This window comes from Octodon degus, unplaced genomic scaffold (genome assembly GCF_000260255.1).
Source record: "Octodon degus isolate 3935 unplaced genomic scaffold, OctDeg1.0 scaffold00078, whole genome shotgun sequence".
NCBI lineage: Eukaryota > Metazoa > Chordata > Mammalia > Rodentia > Octodontidae > Octodon > Octodon degus.
In genome coordinates, this window is record NW_004524654.1 from 11,675,491 (window position 1) to 11,684,207 (window position 8,717).

Below are 8,717 nucleotides of genomic sequence, written 5' to 3' on the forward strand. Positions count from 1 at the left end.
AAAAGTTTTTATTTAATGAGGTGGTCTTCAAGGTAGCCTTGCCACAATTCTTCTATCTCTACTTGAATTATGGACAATGACAATTTCAAATGACAACTGTGCTCTTATATGCAATTTCTTCTGGCAATTTACATTTTTGGAGCATAGAATTTGAACTGTACATAATATTGCTATTTTGATACATGATCTAGATTCTATGTTATTCCTTCATCATTCATTTCTAATATTGAAATTCAACATTTTTTAGTCAGTATTAGGCAAAATGTTACAGGCCTCTTGTCACCACTGTAAATGCTTACTGTGATGGAAGCATGATGTGTGTCTCAATGTTAGCCACACTGACCAATTCTGGACACCAGTCAACAGTACCCCTCCTAATCCAGAATGAGGCTTTGAGTAATGTTAGAGATTCTGATAGTGTGACTATCTACTCAGTGAAATTAGTCATTTAAATGAGTTGAGAAGTTCTTGGTTTCAGTGAATTATTCTTTTCTATTGGCCAATAATTGGAAGATGGAATGGGTTTTTCCAAGAAGCTAAATCTTGAAAATTAAAGCTATCAAAATGATAAAATTAATTTTAAATTCATCAACTACTTTTGGGTCACTACTGTTTTCAGGACATGCTATAAACATAATTGGTAGATTTTTAAGGAATTTAAATATACTTTTTCTTCTGAATTAGAGCATAATAAAAATACAAAACAAAGTTTGGTCTTTAGTTCATCTCAGTGGAAAGATTTGTATTTGGAGAGATGAAAACACAGTTCCATACATTAAGTTTACTCAGTTGAATGTCAAAATATATAACATAGAAATATGGCCCTGAATGCTTAGAGAAAAAGTAGAGGTTAGGTCAGTACAGAAATTCTATATAAGGGACATTAAGAGCAGAGGTAGGAATTGAATTAAGTTTTGAGCTGTAGAGAAAATTTAGATGCGTAGGATCAGTAGAGCATTTGATGGTATTGTCTGCCAGTGAGACCATAGAAATAGGTTCATAGTACCACTACTAGGATGGCTATAAAACAAATTTTACCTGTGAGTACTTTAAACAATTGGTTAGTTGTGTCCCACATGGAGAAGGACATAAAAAATATGAGGCACAGAAGAAGGAATTTACTTTCTTTTCATACTAAGTGTATGCTACAAAGTAATGGGGCCAACTTTAGTACTTAGAAACATTCCCCATCATCAATGCACTCTGGAAAGGCCAGAGGTGACATGTCTTGGCAATTGTTTTAGCACTAGAGTAAAGCATAAAGTTAGTAGAGTATGTTTGTGGCAGAGCCTTCAGGAATCTGAGAATTCAATAATGGTACCCTTAATAAGTACTTTTACTTGACATTTAAAAGGTTTCAATGACTTGAAGATTATTTTTTAATCTTAAATAACACATGTTATTTCTATACTGTTAGACCTGCTACAGTTATGCACACAAGATTAAACTATTATAGGATAAAATAGAGTGTATATGTTAATAATTCCTGTTTCAGGTCTTTCAGGTTGTTACAACAAAATACCATAAGCTGAGTAGTTTATAAACAACATAAGTTTACTCTAACATTTTTGGAGCCTGGGAAGTCCCAGATCAAGGCTCCACAAGATTTGGTGTCTGGTGAGTGCTTGCTCTTTGGCTCTTATGTCTGGTCATTTCTCACTGTGCCTTCATACATTTGAGAAGTCAAGCGAGCTCCACTGGGAGACTTCTTTCATCAGGACTTTGCTTCCATTCCTTTTACAGTATCCAAAGATGTCACCTCCTAGCTCCATCCCCCTCGGAATCTCTGACTTTCACAGAGGAATCTGTGGGGTGGGGTGTGCACAAATATTCAGACCGCACTAGTATGCAAAATTAGTAACCAAAACCTTGTTACAGCTATTTATTGAATTTTTAATTGACTTGAAATCATGCCCAACCATTTTTTTTTCACTATTTGAATGTGACATATCTTAAAAATTTTTAAGGCTTTGCTGGCAAAAAGAAAGAAATTAAATACATTCATCATGTTCAAAATGATCAAAACCAGAACTGTGGCCAAGAATGAGTCTTAGTTTTCAATAATATTGATCTCTTTTCTCAATATCCCTCTTCCTTTCTTTGTTCACTAAATTTTTTTCTCTCCAATTCCTTCTATCTTTCTCTAATAAAGATAATTCTAATTCTTGGATTATCAGGAGTCATTTTTTCATATAAAGTATCTGTGTATAAAACTTTGAGCAATTTGTAGTAAAATCAAGATCTCTATTTCATTGAAATTTATGAGGCATGGTTAAAGATCACAGCCTGTAGTATGAGGGCTTTGGGGTCAGAAACACTTGAATCCTGGGTATTTTACCTACATGCTTATAGTAAATTATTTGAATTTATTAAAGTTATTTGAATCTCTGTGCCCTATCTATAATCTGTAAGGCTTAATAGAAATACATATGTAAAACAGTAGCTATACTATTTGAAGCACAAAGTGCTTACCCTAACTTGTACCTTTTGATATGGTGCTGTTGAGGCTTATGACATATCATCCCAAAATACAGTATGACTGTAGGAGACCAGAATATACTACACCAAAATATAGCTCTTAAGCATATTTTGAGCAGATTATTTTGAGAAACTGTAAATGCAGTAGTAGCTCTGAAAGGCTGCCCTTTTAAAAATAAAATTTGTATCCATAAAGGAAATCTGCACTGGTAAAAGTATCTGCATTAGGAAGAAGTCTTTTATTATTTGAGGGGATTTTATCTGCATAATGATACAATTTTCATTCACCAAGCATTTCATCTCCTTACGGTCTCATGACTTGTCTTTGTTGTATTCATGATGTTATTCATTATTTTACTCGATACCTCACATATTTCACATCTTTGGGTTTTTATTAGTATATACTTGTGAGACACTATAATTACATTTGTTTGGTGGAAAATGTATACGTATATTTTTCTCATATCTTGATTATTTTTTATCCTTTTCTCACTGCTACGCTCTCCTCTTCCTTTCTCCAAGTCCTTTTTGGACCTACCTTCATGTTTCCTTTAGTCTCTCTTTTATTTTGCCATTTATTCATATTTTGGGTTTCTTAGAGGGGAGAAACCATGCAGTATTTAACCTTCTGTATTTGATTTTTTTCACTTAGCATTATAGTCTCAAGTTCCATACATTTTCCTACAAATAACTCAAATTTATTTTTATTGCCAAGTGAAACTCCACTGTGTCTATATACCCCATTTGTTTATTTGCTTTTTTCACTACCCACCTGTAAAAGCTCTATTTTCTTTCTGTAGTTCAGACTGCACTACATTTCAAGTTTTGTACTTTCTGGAACTTCCATGCATATATACTTAATTGATCTGGTTTTTTTCTCCTGTTAATCGGTCTTATGTCAAATTAATTTTTATCCCAACCAGAAAATCTGGAAGAAAAGGCATTTTCCTTTGACTATAACAATCATCTGACTTTTAAGTCTTGGCATTCAGTTGTATCTATTATACAAACATCCCAGAGGCAGCTTACCATCATTTATACATAAAAAATTATATCTAGTGGTTCGTTGGCTTCCAAACTTAATTTGTTTGATGATTTTAGGGAAAAAGCTGTATTTGTGTTTGTGTGGAGACTATAGCTATGGTTGTTTGTCACTTGAGGGGTTTGCGAAAGGAATCAAAATTTTGTTTGCGAACCAAATTGTATGCAAACAGAAGCATTTGTGAACTGAGGCACAGTATTACTATACTAGACTTTATGGTCTAGGAACCAGGTCCTATTTCATCTTTGGTACATTCTTGAGAAATATACAGTGTAGACTAAGCCTGTTTACATCTGGTCCTCATGGAACCTTCCTCCTGTTCCTCCTCCTCACCTGGAGCGGCTCAGTCTTGCTGACCCCAGGGTGTCATTGCAGCACTCCTGGATAATAAATTCTCCAGACTTGTTACTGTATACATGTGGTAACTATCTTTTTCCCTGAAAACCCTAATATTTATTTTTATTATATGCAACCCATGCCTTAAATATTAGTTAACTGAAAATTAAGTAATTTGGATACAGTCTACACATTTTAGAAGGGTTCAAATATTTTCAAAATAGGCTAAAAGAACTTCTTGTAAGTAGATGGCATGCCTGTCTTATAAATTGGCTAAAATAAATATTATGTATATGATTGACCATAACTGTCCTAAAAGGTAAACCATAGATCTAAACTCTATGTGGTACAGGATGACTAAACCACTAGTCAGTGTAGTTGTTTCTATCAAAGTATTATGGAAAATCATCTTAGCTTCTTGGGTCATTAACATATATTGAAAAAATGAAACTAAATATAGTTTATAGATACTGGGGACTTCCTGATATTTAGATGAGATAATACAGTATTGAGCATTTAAAAAATAGTCTCTCTCCACACATACATTTGAAACTTTGAAATATTTCAAAAAGTCAATTTGCCCTTTTCAGGAAGATAGTACATAGAATGAAATTTACAGTTATGTCCAAACATGGCTTTAGAGGACATGGCATTCTCTAATGACTACCGTTAGAGAGTAACATGTCAACTCCTGTTCATTCCTAGGCTTTTTTTTTTACTCATTACTTTTCCATTTCTTTTTGTGCTCTCTATTCATACTTGTCAGTGCAAACTATTTGCTTTCCAAACATACCTTACAGATCCAGGCATCTTTATAGTTCCTGCTTAAGTGTGTCACTAGCTGCAAAGGAAAGAATTTTTCATTGAGAGCCAGAATATGCTGGCACCTCACCTGTGCATCCGGGACTAGTATCATAGACTTGTCCTTAAGACGCCTTTTGTGAACAGCTATTGTGGCCAAAATGTTGTGTCAATTCATCTCTGTTTGGGGATTTTCCTGGTAGCTGAACCAAGGATGTGGTTTAATGGAAATTCAGTTTTATTGCACATTGTGGGTATATTTGCATATTGTCTTGGAGAAATGGCTTTAAAACGGGAGCTCATTTTTAGGCGACTGCTTTTCTTTGGTTGCACTGATGGAGAAGAGCTTATGAAAAGAGGCTGAAAGCTGGAGGTGTGTGACTGCTGCTTTCCTTTGCTGTGCCTTTTTCATTGCCTGTCTTCAACATCTTTACTTCACTACCCACGTGTCGCCTGTGCTTAGCCATGAGGTGATATATCCTCTCCTATTCCAAAAACATTGATCTAAGTCTCCCTCCTTCCATTTTTTAATAAATCTTAGTGAAGCAATATAACATTCCAGGTCAGTCCTGGAGTGCTGTTCTGGCCTTGCTGGAGTGGCTGCTGCAGAGCATGGAAACTTGCTGGCACAGTATTGCAAAGTGACTCTGTGGGGGCTGGACGACTTCCAGCCAGCAATGAACCACAGCCAAGAAACGCCAATATGGATAATGCAAACAAGAGAGATTTGGGGCACATTTCGATTTAACCATCTGATTTAATTGACAGAATAAATGCACCTGTCAACGGGTAATATTCTTGTGATTAGTTTTGGCTGTGATGATGAGAGGATGTTAAAAGAATGTCAGAACAACCTGTCCTGGGACTCTTACAGGCAGTTTTGAGCAACGGAAGGTCAGTGTTTAGCTAGTTTCAAAGAAGTAGGATTATTCTCCTATAATGTAAAGGTATTTTATGTAGACAGTTAATGTTTTATTTGACGTTTTCCCTCTATGCTTAGCCTTCATCACAAATCAAAGTACAGGACAGCGGCACACAGAGGGAATTGGTTTTTGAATCAGCCTCTGTGGCTGCTGGGGGCTATCCCCATTAGGAAATGGAGACTCTAGGAGTGAAGCCTAATGTTGCACCTGATAACCCCACTTTGCTCCAAGTTGGGGTTCTTGCACTACTGGAGTAAGTTATGTAAGTAGAATTTTACTGGGATAAAGTCTTTAATTAAAATTGTTTACTTCAGAGAAAATGTTGTTCTTACAAAAAGCATATCACTTAATGTTCTCTCTTCAATTATTACCCCATGTGCAACCTCACCCCAATATCTTCTCTAGAAATTGTGTTTTGGATATAGTTTATGGTAGTCTTGTCTTGGCTCTTAAGCCTTGACTTCTCCATACTGTTTTACACTGTTGAGTGCTCTCTTTTTGAAATTGTCATCTCCTTTAACCTAAGTTCCTGACAGTCTCCTCTCTTTTTTCAGGCTTGTTGTCCACTGGCCACTCACTGATTTTAATCTTTAGTTAACCAATAAAATTTGTGTGTATTTACATGTACATCATGAAGTTTTGAAGTATATTCTGTGGTGAGAACACTTAAAAATTGCATTCTTAAACATTTTAAAAAATATAATACTGTTATGGATAATAGTCACTATGTTGTACAATAGATCTCTCAAACTTATTTCTGGTATCTAACTGGAATTTTGTATTCTTTGACCAATTTCCCCTCAGCGTCTCCTAACCAGCATTATACTCCCTACTTTTATAGTTCAACTCTCTTATATTCTCTAAAAAACTAAGCATATTTGTGCTCCTGTTACTGGCTACTTGTTCTTTACCTACTCACTATAGCAATTATCTAAACTCTCAGGTCTATTCTCCTTTTACTTTTCTTTTTGAGTCTCCCACTCCCATATCTGTGGTATTCCTCCTCATCCTTCCATAGATATCTCCTACATTTGCCTTCAGAAGAGACTGTGTACCAACTTCCTGGCCACGTAACTGTCTGACCCAGACTGAACACATCCTTATGACTTTTCCATTTCTATTGCTGGCCAGTATCCTGGATTCACTTAAAATCTCTAAGTCATGAAACTAAACCTTGGGAATAGAAACATCTTTAAGTGTCTGATGCAGGCAATGGATTTTATTAGACATATACTCATAGAAACCTATATTCAAGAGTAATTTGTAATCTGCACATCATTAGCTTGTTAAGATTTACCACTTTTTGGTTAACGACCTCCTCTCCTGAATGTCCCTGAATTCTTATTTTTCCTACATGTAGCCCGTAGCCAAAAGTGGTAGGACAATGTTTTTTAAAAGCAGAATCATAAATTCAAAGAATCATTTGAATTGCCTCAATCTGTCCTCTCTGAATTAGAATTTATTTGGATGAGACATAGAAACATACATTGTTTGAAACAGGCTTAACTTAGCTTGCAGTCCATCACCACGAAGTGTGTGGTCACAAGTGAACCTTCCATCCATTTTCCTATTTATATTCTCTTTGCCAAGACCATACCGCAACTTTCCTTACTTTTTCCTGGGATATTGTAATAACTATTGTTACTGATGGATTAGTTGATGCCATGTGCTTTTATGCATTTTTTTTAAATTTAATGCTTGTGGTGGATAAGCTAACTGGTGGTCAATTTCTTACACCCAGCTGAGTTAAACTAGTGTGGTGCTGGGTGTAAGAGGTCCACCTGAGAATTATTACCAGCAGCACCAAGGCAGAACACGGGAAGCTGTCAGAGTGCTGTTAGGGATGCTGTTTTGGAAACTGTTGGGGCTGTTGAAAGCTGCTAGTTCTCTTGGTCTGTTCTGCTCGAGGACATTGTCATGCTGGCTTTCTCAGTGAACTTTGAAGGAGCTCTGGTCCTCATCTTGAGCATCACTTTCTGGCTCCAGAGGGGAAGATGGTGCACTGCTCAGTCTCATGAAGCTTGTTGCTTTGACTTTCCTTGGATTTCCTCATCGCTGGAGGAGCACGGGACCTCACTGTTGCTGAGGATGGATGTGATACTTTTGGGGGAGCTTGGTGCTTACCTTGAGCATTGCTTCCTGGCTCCAGTTCAGGTCCCTCAGCTTGCTAGCACAGATCCTTCATCCCACTGTCATAGACTTCCTATCTTCTATCACTGACCTTTGGGCCTTTCTAGCACAGATCCTTGAAATAGGCCTGCATGAGACTGTGTTGTGGGCTCTGGGCCTACAGTTGGACTGGTAAGAGCCATGTTATGAGCTGGATTCTCAGCTGGATTCTTTAGTATTTAGTGTGTAGAAAGATTTCCTGCACTTGTAGTGTGTGATTCTTGGGTGATTCATTATAAAATGCTATTGCAATACATGTCCTGTAATATATTGTTCTACTTGCAAAAACCCCAAACTGAGATAATGGTCATCATTTCTTATGAGATAAGAAATATTAATTTATTGTTTAGTTGTCAAAAATTAACCTAAGGAAGGTCAGGTAAGTTGCTCACAGTTACATGGCTAGTAAGTGATTGTTCTGAAATTTAAAGCTAAAGTTAGGGAGTTCCAAAGTTAGATCCCTCTCTGGAGCACTGCACAGCTCCTCATTGCTGTGTCCTCTCTGCCTGCTCTCTCCCCATCATTCTTTAGTTGTTTCCAGATTAATTTTACTAAATGCCACTCCTGCCAACATTTATGATATTTTTATTGCTTTGCATTTTATTTTTATTTGTATATTAATTTTATTGAGAAAGAATTAGCAATGAGACAGTTTCAAAACAGGTTAGTAGGACAGTTACAATAATTAATACATTGCATATTGTTGTCTTCATAGTAGTTATTCATAGTACAGGATGCAGACATTACATCTTCTCTAAAGACTATTAGTTCAAAACTTTCTTCTCATTGAGCTAAGAGAAAGTAACTGTGTATCTATGCTATTTTGTATGTACAGATGTATATATATTTTTTCCACTTCAAAATGGTCCTTAATTTATAATCCCCTTTTAATATTTATGATAAATCCCATCATCTTACATTCAATTTTTTTCCTGTCCATTACATTATGGGATCCTTAAATTCATGAG

General features: G+C 36.0%; 1 non-coding gene across 1 annotated transcript; it reads right to left on the reverse strand.

Annotated features, from left to right (window-relative positions):
• Positions 1 to 260: 260 nt before the first annotated feature.
• Positions 261 to 392, reverse strand: LOC111818073. The gene has a single exon (XR_002822145.1). It is a non-coding gene; the product is annotated as a small nucleolar RNA SNORA1 (small nucleolar RNA).
• Positions 393 to 8,717: the final 8,325 nt, after the last annotated feature.